Source organism: Mesoplodon densirostris, chromosome 2, assembly GCF_025265405.1.
Source record: "Mesoplodon densirostris isolate mMesDen1 chromosome 2, mMesDen1 primary haplotype, whole genome shotgun sequence".
NCBI classification, from domain to species: domain Eukaryota; kingdom Metazoa; phylum Chordata; class Mammalia; order Artiodactyla; family Ziphiidae; genus Mesoplodon; species Mesoplodon densirostris.
Window position 1 is genome coordinate 32,685,065 of NC_082662.1, and position 14,656 is coordinate 32,699,720.

At 45.6% G+C, this 14,656-nt stretch overlaps 1 protein-coding gene across 2 annotated transcripts in view; it reads right to left on the reverse strand.

The window, feature by feature from the left end:
• Positions 1–14,656, reverse strand: part of RHBDL2 (rhomboid like 2) — a 72,873-nt gene that overhangs the window by 57,068 nt on the left and 1,149 nt on the right. Inside the window, exon 2 of one of the 2 annotated variants that reach the window (XM_060089538.1) lies at positions 2,337–2,438. The exons of the other annotated variant lie outside the window; for it this stretch is intronic. The gene's annotated coding sequence lies outside the window, so the exon portion shown is untranslated. The remainder of the gene's footprint in view (positions 1–2,336; positions 2,439–14,656) is intronic. 2 annotated transcript variants of the gene reach the window in all.

Consider the following 14,656-nt stretch of genomic DNA (forward strand, 5'->3'; position numbering starts at 1 on the left):
TGGATGGATGAGTGGGTATGTGGATGGATGGATGGACAGACGGAAGGGATGGGGCTGAGTCTGGGGTCTATTTTCACGCTGCAAGTTACTAGGAATCAGGTCACAATTCATTTTCAAATGTATTCCATTAGGCAAGGTCCCACATTACAATAGGTTATATCCAATAAATTTAAGGAAGAAGAGAAGTCCCCTTTTATTTATTTTTCCCCAGTAACTTTGCTGAAAATAGAGGCTTCTTACCTCCCACTCACCCAGCCTCCCAGGGTCAGACATTAAGTCTGTAGAGATAACTATTTTATTAATTTTCCTTGCATATTGATGGTTATTTATAGTTTCTTTCATGTCTCATAAATAGCAAAACGAGTATGGATTTAAGATCAGCAGCTCTTAAACACAAATATTAAGGCATTTAAAAAAATAAGTTCAATTAGGAGTGATTAACATTGTGTTAATAAGCCCTATTGTAAATTTAAATATCATACATGATCATTTCATGAGGAAAGTTCCACATTGTGAATAACACAACTTTATATCTATAAAAGGAGCTAGAAAAACAAGGATTACATTTTCCCACAATTTTTCTTTTTTCCAGATTTCAAAATTTCCAGAAATGTTACGACTTCAAGCCCATCATTTTAGATATTTTAGTGAAATATGCTTCCTGTGCTGCAAAGGTATCTGACCCATTCAGTTTAGCTAAGACTCACTGTGTGTCTGCTTTCTTCCTTGGCACGTGCAGTAAAGGGATCTGACATCTAGACCTACCTACTGTAGATTCCAGAAACAGATGAACATGTTGGTAGTGATGGTGGCATTTTGTTTTGACCTCTCTTCTCGGTCAGACACTGTCACACTCTGACTTTTGTACCTCTCTGTGTGCCTGTTCCTTGGGACTAAGGCCTCTCTCTGGTTCATCTCATCTCCAGCATCTAGTGCTTGATGCTCACAGGCGCTGCTTCTAGTCTGACATTCCCCGTCCCTGCCATTCCTATTTATCTTCTGCATCCACACCTGAGTTTCTGAGCACACTTCACCACATTGGAAACATTACTGACCAGATTGGCAACAATGAAAAAGACTGATTCATACTTACAAGGCTGTGTGGAAATGGGTGCAATTTATGAGATATAAATTGATTCAGCCTTTTCACAAGGCAATTGGGCAGTATCTATAAAATATGAAATGCATATACCTTTCAACAGAACCTTTCTACTTCTAGAAATCTATGCTACAAATGTATTTGAGCGAATACTCAAGGCTATCTTTCAAAGATGCCCAGTGCAGAACTATTCAGAGTAGTGAAAACTTACAAAGAACCTGAACGTACTTTAATTGGCTTGTTGTATTTTCTGATAGTTCTACTTCTTAGGTAGTTCATCCTTATACTGTGCTGAAATCTGCTCACCAGACCTTCTGCTCCTGGGTCAAAGGTTTCCCTCCCTAGGGCCTCACAAAGCAAGTCTAATCTAAGATCATGTCATTAATTGTGTAGGTGTGGCCTGTATACTCCATGGGTTCTATAGGTCATAGTTGGGATAGAATATCTGAATTTTCTAGATTACCAGAATTTTCAGAGGCTCAGTTTGACAGCACAAGAGCCTCAAAACAAGCCAGCAAAGATTATAACACATTACAGTCTCACAGGAATATAAAAACATCCACAGCTATCAAATTATTTACTTGGTCACTCTCGTCATAGTGTTACTCATTGAGTGAAACTGTTTACTATACTGACTGTGCTTCCTTACTCATTAAGCAAAGATCATGCAGGTTTCTTGAGCTTTCTTTAATGTTGACTTGATATTATGCCTCACCTCCTACCTTTTATCTGTAGCAAGTGGCTGCCAACTCTTTGTTGAAATACACACACACACACACACACACACACATTCAGATCAAAAGTGGGTGGCCCTGCCGTGAAATGTTCTTTTCCTACCCTTAGGGAACAGCTGGGGGTGGATTGTTAAAAAGAATGTTGGGGGCCTCCCTGGTGGCGCAGTGGTTGGGAGTCCGCCTGCCGATGCAGGGGACACGGGTTCGTGCCCCGATCCCGGAGGATCCCACATGCCGCGGAGCGGCTGGGCCCGCGAGCCATGGCCGCGGGGCCTGTGTGTCCGGAGCCTGTGCTCCGCAACGGGAGAGGCCACAGCAGTGAGAGGCCCGCGTACAGCAAAAAAAAAAAAAAAAAAAAAAAAGAATGTTGGAAGAGTAGAAAAGACTCATAGCCTTCTGGTTAAAAATGGAGACGTTCAAGAACCAAAGACCTTCCCTTCAAGTTAGCAATTATTCTTAAGAAGAGGAAAAGTGGAAAGAACTTTCCTACTTCCTGACCTTACCTGGTATAAGCATTGCTCGTGTTACAAGTCATGTAGCCAGTGTGTTGGCCAAGGATTGGAAAGAGCAGGCTGTGCTCATTTATCCAGAATAATCATCTGCCTCTAAAAAAAAAAAAAAATCTGTAGAGAAAGAGATTTCCATAAGAAGATTTAGGACTCCCCTGGCAGTCCAGTGGTTAAGACTCTGTGCTTCCACCGCAGGGGGTGTGGGTTCGGTCCCTGGTTGGGGAACTAAGATCCCGCATGCCATGTGGTGTGGCCAAAAAAAAGATTTACCCAGGAGACTCGACATTGGCAAGGGATTTTTCCAAAGACCTTTTAGGTGCCCTCATTCACTATATACTGATATGGACAGAGTAAAGGGACAAAGTAGATAAATAGTTATTTCCACCAGGGGATTGTAAGTAAAGAAAAAATTATGGGAGACCCCTGTAAGTTAATGATCACTCAAGAAAGCAGGTTTGCTTAACCATAAAACCAAGCAGGCTTGCTTAGCAGTGAAACCATGCTACAGAAGCATGAGACATGCCCCCAAACAATAATACAATGGTGGCATGAGACCCACATGCTGTCCAGTGAGCTCAGTAAGTTAACGACCCTTAGGACATGCTCTCTGCACACATAAAAAAACAATAATTTATGGAAAGGTGACATTTCAAAGTGAAAGACCCTCATTGTACTGAGACCTGAAATAATGTTTCCATAGTGCCATGACAGTCCTGGCTTGACCACATAGGGACAAGAAAACTCCCCGCCCCAATACAGAGGAGGAGCTGATGATGGAAGCGTGACGTCTACTCAAAAATGAGGAAGGTGGTCTTTCCCCCCTCCCCACTTTTCCTTTGATTATAAAACTGTAGCTCACTAAGTTCTTCCGGCACGGCACCTTCTCACCTGCCCGACTGTAAGCATCACAAGCGTCCTATTCTAATAAATCACTTCTTATCTATCACTTTGCCTCTCGCTGAATTCTTAATGTGCTGAGACATAAAGGACTGGAGGTCCTCAGAGCCCCCTGAAATGCCACTTAGCAGTTTCAATACCACATAGTGTCTCCCAAAATTGTTATAAATTATAGCTAGAAAATTTTAAGTCAGTGACTTCCATAACCAAGCAGGACCCTATGGGGCCTTCCCGGGACAGACCTCTCCCTCATATCCTCTGCTTTAGCTCCTCTCTGACGTACCTAGGTAATAGTATCTGATGCACATTTCCTGAGTTGTTTTGCAGATGCTAAACCACCCACCAAATGGAAGACGTTAACTACCTGATGATCATGACCACATAGTCCCCAGGCGTCCTGGAGCCTAAGGATTGATAATGTTAACTCCTGTGACACCACCCTGTTACCTCACCATCAGAGAAGTGTACACCAGCTGATCACATACCTTGGGTCACCCCTCCCTCACCTTGCCTTTAAAAAATGCTTTGCTGGGCTTCCCTGGTGGCGCAGTGGTTGAGAGTCCGCCTGCCGATGCAGGGGACACGGGTTCGTGCCCCGGTCTGGGAAGATCCCACATGCCGCGGAGCGGCTGGGCCCGTGAGCCATGGCCGCTGAGCCTGCATGTCCGGAGCCTGTGCTCCACAACAGGAGAGGCCACAACAGTGAGAGGCCCCCGTACCACAAAAAAAAAAAAAAAAAAAAAAAAAAATGCTTTGCTGAAACTCATCAGGGAATTCAGGTGTTTTGAGCACTTGCTGCCCCGGACTCCTTGCTTGGTGCCCTGCAGTAAACACTGCACTTTCCTTCACCAAAACCTGGTGTCAGTAGATTGACTTTAGCGTGTAGGCGAGTCAACCCAGGTTTGGTTGTATAACACTTCCACTGTATTCTTTTGATAACACATGTAATGGTCATTTGTCAGTTTTCTCGGCGAATTCCTCATCTCATGAATCTGGGTGGGCAGCAGGGACCACTTCCCAGTACAAAAGCTAAAAATGCTCAGTACTCACTTTTCCAGGTCCTTAGGCAGCTAGAGCTCAGGTATGTGACCTAGGCTTGAACAATCAGCTGCATTTGCTTAGAATTTTGGGGACTGGAGCTGGGGATTGGGAAGATTCTTACAGCAGTGTACTTTAAAGCGGTGGCAGCGCTATCTGGTGTCCATCCAGCCTTGCCATTGGAGTCAGTGTGGCACCCAGAATCCAATGCCATCTGTGTCTTTGATGCAGGCTGAAGCAACGAGCATGCAGCAGCGACAAGGGGGCCTACCTGGCTCTGTGATTTTGGTGTACTTGTAGGTGCCTGGTCTCCGTGTGTTTCTGCTTATTTCCCAAACTTTGCTTCCTTCCAGTGATTTTGTAACCTAACATGATATTGTGATATACTAAGAAGTACATATTCGGTCTACATCCCCAGTTCCAGGCACTGATCTAAAACCCTTGGAATTTCCTGAGTGATAGGGGTGAGAGGAGTATCTTTTGTTATTCATAGTAAATTTTTTTCAACTGTACCTGAGCTTATGCTAATGAAGTGATTCTTAGAGGGTGGGACCTGGTTGCCAGAGGAAACAACCATGTGATTAGAGGGTTGGAACTTTCAGTCCCCACCTGTGGGATGGGGAAAAGGGCTCGAGATTGAGTTTAATGACCAGTGGTCAATAATTTAATCAATCATCCCTATGTGTTGGAACTTCCATAAAAATCCTAAACAAATGGGTTTGGAGAGCTTCCAGTTTGGAGAACAGATCAAGGTGCTGGGAGGGTAATGCACCCAGAGAGGGTGCGGAAGCTTTGCATCCCTTCCCCTTGCCCTATGCACCTCTTCCATTTGGCTGCTCCTGCGTTGTAATCTTTATACTAAACTGATAATAGTAGGTAATGCCCTCTCCTGAGTTCTGTGAGCTATTCTGGCAAATTATAGAACACAAGCTGGGGGGGAGGTCACAGAAACCCCGAATTTATGGCCATTTGGTCAGAAGCACCGGAAGCCCAGGCTTGCAGTTGGCATCTGAAGTAGGAAGCAGTTTTATGGGACGGAGCCCTTAATCTGTGGGATAGCCAGTGTCAGAATTGCATGGTGTGGGGCTTCCCTGGTGGCGCAGTGGTTGAGAATCCGCCTGCCAATGCAGGGGACACGGGTTCGTGCCCCGGTCTGGGAAGATCCCACATGCCGCGGAGTGGCTGGGCCCGTGAGCCATGGCCGCTGAGCCTGCGCGTCCGGAGCCTGTGCTCCGCAACGGGAGAGGCCACAACAGTCGGAGGCCCGCGTACCGCAAAAAAAAAAAAAAAAAAAAAAAAAAAGAATTGTATGGCATGGAAAACCCACACATTTGGTGCCAGAAATGTGAGTATGATGAGCAAAATAGATTTTTTATATTTTACTACCCAATGGGCATTCAATAAAATTCATTTACTGGTGTAATCAGCCAGAATCAGAATCAGAATCCCTTACAACCAAGAACCTAACTACTATACCTGAATAGCCAAGGAACTCTTCTAAACTCTATCTGGGGTCTTCCTGTTGCAAGCTAAACTCATTTCTTGCTCTATGTCTGGGAGACACAGTGTAAGGACAGCACAGAACTAGGGGATCTGTTTTTCGGTCTCACTCTGCCACTTCCTGGCTGTGTGACCTGGAGCAAGCCCCTTCCCAGCTCTGAGCCACAGTCCTCTCACCTGCACAGGGAACACTTTGGACTAGACCAGCAGTTCCCCACACTGGCTATGCCTTAGAATCCCCTCAGGCCTTTGTTTTTCAACATTTGCTTTTATACAGATTCCTGGGCCCCAGTCCTGAAGAAACTAATTTAATAAGATTTAGCAAATTTCTGACACTTATACCAGTAAAGTGGAGGCCTCAGCACCTTTGAGAACCATAGACAAGGCTCTCCAAGGTCCACTCCATCTCACAATCTCTGTGATCTTCCAATGGAAGGCAGACACCGTTTTATTGCTGTATTCCTCATGCCCAGAAAGTTCCTGGTGCACAGGTGTTCAGAAAATACTTGTACCTGAGTAAAAGGTAAACAAACTCTCTGCAACTTTTATGTAAATCTAAAATTGTTCCAAAATATGAAGTTTATTTAAAAGAATACTGGAAGGAAGAAGGGAAGGCGAAAGGAATTCCACGTACACGTTAACTAAGAGTTTTGTGTTACTTTATATTGAAAAGTACCTCCCCTCACACTTTTCCTCTGCACACGCCCTCCCCCCCACCGCACCCCCGCCCGCCATCATCATTCTGCCATCACTGAGCTGTCAGAGGAGACCTGCAGAGCCACCATGCCGTAGGGGTTACAAAAGGGACTGTCACCTGTCTTTGAGGAGCACCAGTCCTTGTGCTTGGCACTGTGAAGACCCGAATTCTACTTCGCTCAATATCTTACAGAATTATTGTAAGCATCAAATGAAAGAGTTGCCATAGGGCTTCCCTGGTGGTGCAGTGGTTGAGAGTCAGCCTGACGATGCAGGGGACACGGGTTCGTGCCCCGGTCTGGGAAGATCCCACATGCCACGGAGTGGCTGGGCCCGTGAGCCATGGCCGCTGAGCCTGTGCGTCCAGAGCCTGTGCTCCGCAACAGGAGAGGCCACAACAGTGAGAGGCCCACGTACCGCAAAAAAAAAACCAAAAAAAACCCAAAGAATCAAATGAAAGAGTTGCCATAATAGTGAGCACCTACTGTGTGCCGGGTTCTATGCTAAACACTTTACGAGCGCTCTCTTCATTGCTGCTTACGACAACCTTGTAAGGTGGGATAATAACATCCCCATTTTATGGATAAAGAAAAAGAAACTCAGGCTTCCAGAGTAACTTGCTCAAGGTCATACAGCTAGTGAGGAGAAGGCTAAGATAGGAGCCTTTGAAGGTGTCTGACTCCAAAGACCCCGTGTGTTGCTCTGCCCTGTGATCTCTAGGTAACGAGTGTTCAAGAAGTGTGCCTAGGGCTTCCCTGGTGGTGCAGTGGTTGAGAGTCTGCCTGCCGATGCAGGGGACATGGGTTCATGCCCTGGTCCGGGAGGATCCCACATGCCGCGGAGCAGCTGGGCCCGTGAGCCATGGCCGCTGAGCCTGCACATCTGGAGCCTGTGCTCTGCAACGGGAGAGGCCACAGCAGTGAGAGGCCCGTGTATAAAAAAATAAATAAATAAATAAATAAATAAGTGTGCATATTTATTTTGATTATTTTCATCCCATCCTTCCCTCTTCCCTAACCTCCCTCTTCTTCTTCCAGCTCCCCAAACAGGCCCAGACTAGACCCTGAGAGTTCCCAGATGGGAGCTACAGAAGAACTGGCAGGCAGGGCTGGGAATCCCCACCACTCCCATTACTGACACAGGGAATCAAGATGGAGACAGGCGTCCAGGAAAGGAAAAGGATTTGATTCTCTGAGAACCCGAGGACTAAGTCAGGCTCACCTTCCCTTCTTAACCTCACCCAGGAGAGCACTGCCAAGGGCACCAATCTTAGGACAACTCCTCTTTGGCAGAAGAGGCTTTCGATCATTCACTTGTGCTGTTTCCCAGCTGCATTCAAACAAGTAGGTTTCAAACATCTGAACTGTGTTTTTTTTAAACAGCTGGCCCACCTACTCTTTGGTACCAGGGGGGCCCTTGCAGAGGCCGAGTCCAGCTTTGATGTGGCCAGGGTGCCCAGGAGGCTGGGCGACAGACTAGGCTGGGTATACCCAATTGCTGCCCAGCTGGGCCTAATGGGGAGACTTTCGGTGGTGTTGCTAGGCAACCTGGTAATTGGAGAGGCCACATTGGCCTAGGGGCCACAGAAACTCACAGCCTCCTTCATCACACTGCAAACCATTATTATGCCCCATCCCAGAGGCCTGCAGCAATCGCTCTGTGGTTATAGCCTGAAAAAGTGCTTTTTTAGCTCCAGAAATTAAGATACAGCTTTTCAAATGTATGGGTTTATGGTTGTGGTTGTTTTCTTTTCGCTACATCTCTGAGGATACATTTGAAACAAATAGGCAAAGGATTTTAAAACACAAAAAGAAAAAAATGCCTTCGCAAACCGCCTTTTCCAAAAGTTTTCCTTCTTCCTGAAGCAAAGCAAACTTGCCCTCAATTGTGAGGGCAGCTAAGGTAGGGAATCCCACAGCTGTGGCTGCGGTTGCACAGGGCGGGGCACCAGGACCTTGGTCACGTTCAAGACCTCTCAGTGGAATAACTTCTTTGTGTCTCTCCCATTCAAAGACAGTCACAATACCTCCCCTTCCCAACTCACAGAACCACTTTCACTTGTGGGGATTTGTTTGTTGGTTGACTTGTTTTTTGTTTGTTTTTTAAATTTTCGGCCATGCCATGCAGCTTGCAGGATCTTAGTTCCCCAACCAGGGATCGAACTTGGGCCTACGGCAGTGAAAGTGCTGAGTCCTAACCACTGGACTGCCAGGGAATTCCCATCACTTGTTTGTTTGTTTGTTTTTTAAGATTTTTCTTTTTGATGTGGACCATTTTTAAAGTCTTTATCGAATTTGTTACAATATTGCTTCTGTTTTATGTTTTGGTTTTTTGGCCACGAGGCATGTGGGATCCTAGCTCCCCGACCAGGGATCGAACCCGTACCCCCTGCGTTGGAAAGTGAAGTCTTAACCACTGGACCCCCAGGGAAGTCCCACTCATGTTTTTTTGGTGTTTGTTTGTTTGTTTGCTGTACGCAGGCCTCTCACTGTTGTGGCCTCTCCCGTTTCGGAGCACAGGCTCTGGATGCGCAGGCTCAGCAGCCATGGCTCACAGGCCTAGCCACTCCGCGGCATGTGGGATCCTCCCGGACCGGGGCACAAACCTGCGTCCCCTGCATCGGCAGGCGGACGCTCAACCACTGCGCCACCAGGGAAGCCCCCGCTCATGTTATTTTGATGAAGCCTCCCAGCTGCCTTGTGAAGAAGACACCATTTTTATTCCCATTTTACAGATGAACGACTAAGGCAAAAAGAGGCTCCCATGATTGCACACCTAGTCATAGCAAAGCCAGAGCAAAATCCCATTCTTCTGAGGCTAGATCCTGATCTGCTCTACTATACCCCACTGCCACCCTACAGAGCTATTTAAGATATTACATATATTTGTGTACTCTATTATAATATGAATAATAGTAATAATAATACGTACTGGTGTAGAGACAAAAACTTCATCTTGTATCTCACATTATCCTCAACACATCATCCTTATTGATTGTGGTCAGGCTTTCAAAGCTGCCTCATGTACCCTAAGGAATAGAGTCTGGAAGAATTCCCAAAGACAGACACACTATTTAACTAGGTTACTGACCCAGCCCACCAGAGCACAGTGCTCTGCAACAACCCTCCTTAATTCAGGGAGTTGGCTCTGTTTGATAACATTATGATACTCTTTCAGTCCCTTAAGTAAGGAGGCAAAATCATTGCTTTCATTACATATTTCCAGGTATTTTTCAAAAAGGCTTTCAGTGCCTCATCTACAATGGTCCATTGATAATGATCAACTGTGCTGATCTGCACAGGACTAGGGATTCCTTGGGATATGGGACTTAGGGTGCTAAAATCAGGATAGTCCTGGGCACACCAAGGACAGCTGGTCACCATCTACCTCAGAATCATCTGGAGAAGTCAGGTGAAGATGGCTGGTTCTAATCCTAGGGCAGGAGTTCTTAACCCTGGATACACATCAGTATTGTCTGAGGAGACTGTAAAACAGTGTTGATGTCTGAGCTCACCCCGATTAGTGGAATTAGGGCCTCTGGAGCTAGGGCCTGGGCACTGGGATTTTTTAATGTGCAGCCAAGACTCAAACCCCCTGCCCTAGAGATTTGGATTCTGGGCTGGGGTCTTGCCCAGGAATCTGCCTGTCTCTTTAACAGCTTCCCTGGGGATTCTCATATACACTATGGTTTGATAACTAATGAATTCTTATGTGATGTGTGACTTCATTGGACAACATACCCTGAATGCCTTGTATATGTTAGGCTCTGGAAACACAAAGAAAAAAACAAAAACAAAACCACTTCCTGTTCCTCAGGCCCTCCCTATCCAGTGGGGAATAAAGACTATAAATTGTTCCAACACAGTATACAGTAGTCCCCCCTTATCCACAGAGATACATTCCAAGTCCCTCAGTGGATGCCTGAAACTGCGGATAGCACCAAATCCTAGACATGCAATGTTTTTTTTCCTATAGGTACATACCTATGATAAAGTTTAATTTATAAATTAAACATTAACAATAATAACTAATAATAAAATAGAATAATTAAAACAATATACTGTAATAAGTTATGTGAATGCAGTCTCTCTCCAAATACCTTATTGTACAAATTTAATGCCTTTTCCATCTTAATTAAGCACTTATCATGCTCTGTGGCTGTAACGTTTGCAGTTGGAGGTGAGACAGCAAAACTAGCACGAAGTTCTTTTTCCTTCACAATTTCACAGACAGAAGATTCATTTGTAACATAGATCTTAGCAACCTCAGCATACGATTTTTTTTCTTTCCTTATTTACTTTTTTGGCCACTCCACGCAGCTTGTGGGACCTTAGCTCCCCTACCAGGGATAGAACTCGTGCCCCTGCAATGGAAGCACAGAGTCCTAACCACTGGACTGCCAAGGAAGTCCCCATTTTTCTTTCCTTATTAAGTGGAGAACTTTTACCTTTTCACTTAAAGGAAGCACTTTATGGCTTCTCTGTGGCACATCCAAATTGCCAGCATTACTACTCTTGTGCTTTGGGGCCATTATTAAGTAAAATAAGGGTGACTTCAGCATAAGCGCTGCGATACCTCAACTGATAACCAAGACTGCTACTGGGTGAACAGGCAGGATACACTGGACAAAGAGATGATTCACGTCCTGGGCCAGATGGAGCAGGACAGCTCAAGATTTCATCAAGCTATTCAGAACAATGCACAATTTAAAACTTATGAATTGTTCATTTCTGGAATTTTCCATTTAATGTTTTCAAACCAAGGTTACCTCAGGTAAGTGAAACCAGGGGAAAGCAAAACCGCAGGTAAGAGGGCGAGACTACTAAACTGTGGTTTAGATTTAAAAGTGGGTCAACATCATCAGGGTAGTTGTGGTTATTCAGTTTCCAGAAGCCCAGTGTGGCAGATTAGAGATGGAGCATATTACTTGCCATTCCTCCACTAAAAGGTGGGTTTGTTTCCCCACTTTGAATCTGGGCCAGTCCTGTGACTGGTTTTGACTGATAATGCACAGCAGAGGTAGTGTTGGGTACCTCCCAAGGCCAGGCCTGAAGAGATCTGCAGTCCCACTTTTGTTCTTCTTAGAATGCTCCCTCTTTGAAGCCTGACACCATATAAGAAGGTCAACCTACACTGAGGCCACCATGCCTTGAGGAAGCCCAAGCTACTCACATGGAGAGAGAGGCCACATAGAAGAGCACCAAGGTGCCAGACCTATGAGTGAAGCCTTCTTGGACCTTCCAGCCCAGCTCAGCCACCAACTGAATACAGCCAAGGGAATGACCCCAGCTGACACCACATGCAGCAGAACTGCTCAGCTGAACTCAAATTCCAGACCCACAGAATCATGACAAAATCAAATGGCTGTTGTTGGAAGCTACTACGCTTCGTGGTGCTTTGTTATACAGCAATAGCTACCAGCACTCCTCAGGAGAACTAGAAGAGGACATGACATCCCAGACCATTCTGCCTTCCCATTAACACTGTTCATCTTCATACCCCTCAGCAGAGTAGACTGCAGGTATCTCACCTGCAAGAGCCTCCCAGTTACTCTCCATCTCTGCTTCTGCTCCTGCCCCCCTTCCAAAACCAAACCAAACCATAAATCAGAGTACATCAACTCTCTGCTTAAAAATCCTTCAGCAGGGGCTTCCCTGGTGGCGCAGTGGTTGAGAGTCCACCTGCCGATGCAGGGGACATGGGTTCGTGCCCCGGTCCGGGAAGATCCCACATGCCGTGGAGTGGCTGGGCCCGTGAGCCATGGCCGCTGAGCCTGCGTGTCCAGAGCCTGTGCTCCGCAACGGGAGAGGCCACAACAGTGAGAGGCCCGCGAACCGCAAAAAAACAAAAAAAAAAATCCTTCAGCAGTTTCCCATTGTCTTCAAGATAAATACAGGATCCTTACTATGGCTGATAAATGCTGCGTGACCTAGCTCCTGCCTTCTTTGTAGCCTTCTACCACTCCCCCAACATCTCTGTGCTGCAGCCACGGGGCACCTTCCTGTCTCAGGCACACACCAAGCTCTCTCGGGCCTCAAGGCTAGCTCCTTTTCGGGCCTCTCTGAAGTGGCAGGCCAACCTCCGCCCACCCCACATTCGCTATCAAATCCCCCTGCTAACTCACTTCTAGTACTTACCACCATCTAAAAATATCTGGTTTGTTTATTTGTTGTCTGTAAGCTCCAGGAAGGTAGGAAATGTTTCTTTTTTTTACACCATCTAAAGGTCCTTACTAAGTGTTTGCTGAATAAACCATCAAGTAAGTGGAAGAAGGAAGGAAGGAGGAAGTTTGGGGTCATAGAAAGAGCGCTACAATTACCGCACTCAGAAAACCCTGGTTCTTGCTCCGCTTCTGCTCCCTGCCTACCTCCAGGCAAGCCACTTCACCTCACCTGATCAGGATCCCCACCACGATGCGCCTGGCCGGTGATGTTATTTATGCCATACACCTGTAGTCTTCATGTTTTTTGCTCATGAATCCCCATAAGAATTTTGGACAAGCTATGTTACTCTCATACATTTTTAAGTCAACAACTAAAATTATTTCTCACGAATTAAAATTGGTTCCAAGACAGAATTTTCTGGCATAGTCTTTATTAGAGACACGCTTTAGATATATCTTCATCCAAGCCTTGGAGCTACAGATTTAGCCTGTTCAGTTTATGGAAAATGTCTACCATACAATCCAATTGTCAAAACCAGTCCTCACTGTCAAGCCAGTGAGTCAAACCAGAATAATTTTCTGTCTATGAGAGAATCCACCTTCATTTTTTTTCTTGTTGCCTTTAATTAATTAATTTTTTATTGAGGTATAGTTGACTTGCAATATTATGTTAGTTTCAGGTGTACAACATAGTGATTCAAAATTTTTATAGATTATATCCATTTAAAGTTATTATAAAATATTGGCTATATTCCCTGTGCTATACAATAGATCCTTGCAGCTTATTTTTCACAGAGTAGCCTGAACCTCTCAATCTCCTACCCCTATCTTGCCCTTCCCCCCCCCCTCCCCTCTCCCCACTGGTAACCACTAGTTTCAGCCTTACTAAGCCCCTTGCAATTCCAGCTCCCACCCTCCACTAGGCCTTTTCAGGAGCATCTCCCTCTGCTAGAATATCTTCTCTTTCTAATTTGTTCTGGCAAAGTCCTAACGCTCTCTTCAAGACTGTCCTAAACCTCCTCTGCAAAGCCTTATTAAGCATCTACCATGTGCATGCCATGGTGCTAGGCACTGGATGAAGTAGCGAACAAAGCAGACATGATAAAATTAAATGCCCCTCTTAGTCCCCTCAGCAACCTCTGCTCCTGTCTAAGGTACGGTTGTCTTCTTTGCATTATCACTGTCTCCTGCACAAGGCTGCGAAAGCCCTGAAGATAGATTCTTAATAGGGATTCTTCATCTTTGAATCCCTATTATGGAGCCCACAGAATGCATCAATTAACGTTTGTTGAATTCATTTACTCACAAAGGATTCATTGAACATTTCTCTATCAGGGACATATAGGGTGCTTGTTATAAACTGTGAACACAGACACGGCCCCTGCCCCCTTGGGACTAACAGAGCACTTGACTAAACGAATGAAATATGAATGAGTGAATTAATAAACGAATCAGGGAAGGAGTGTGCTCTTTCCCACTTGGATGAAGCAGCCCAGAGCAGGAGATGTAGAGGAAGTGAGAAGCCAGTGTCCAGGAAGTTGGGGGAATGCTGATGCCCTTTTGTTCTTTCTGGTACACAGAAGCTTGAAGGACAGCAAGGAGTTAAACAAAGCCCATGGAGTCTTGTGTCTGAGCTAGATTTGAATTCTGGATGCACTACTTATTAGCCATGTGACCTTAGGCAAATCCCTTTGTCTGTTTGTAACTTCATTTCCTCATCTGTAAAATGGGGCTGTTAATAATGTCACAGGGTTATGATTAAGTGAGATTACGCATTTAAAAGCCTGTACCTTGAGGCCAGGCAGAGTTGGTTTTAGGAACTGGTAGTTCCTATCTTTGGCTCGGTGTGAGTATGCAAATTCAGAAACACAGCAGGAGAGCCTTCCTTTCCTTCCAACTAGAGGTTCCAGCCCTGGTCGGTGTTCTTACCTCAAACCGGCAGGAGGTGCTTTCCCTATTCAGCCCCTCCCTTCACCACCTCCTTCTTCACTCCCAGCTCAGTGTTTCCAGGTCTGCCCAA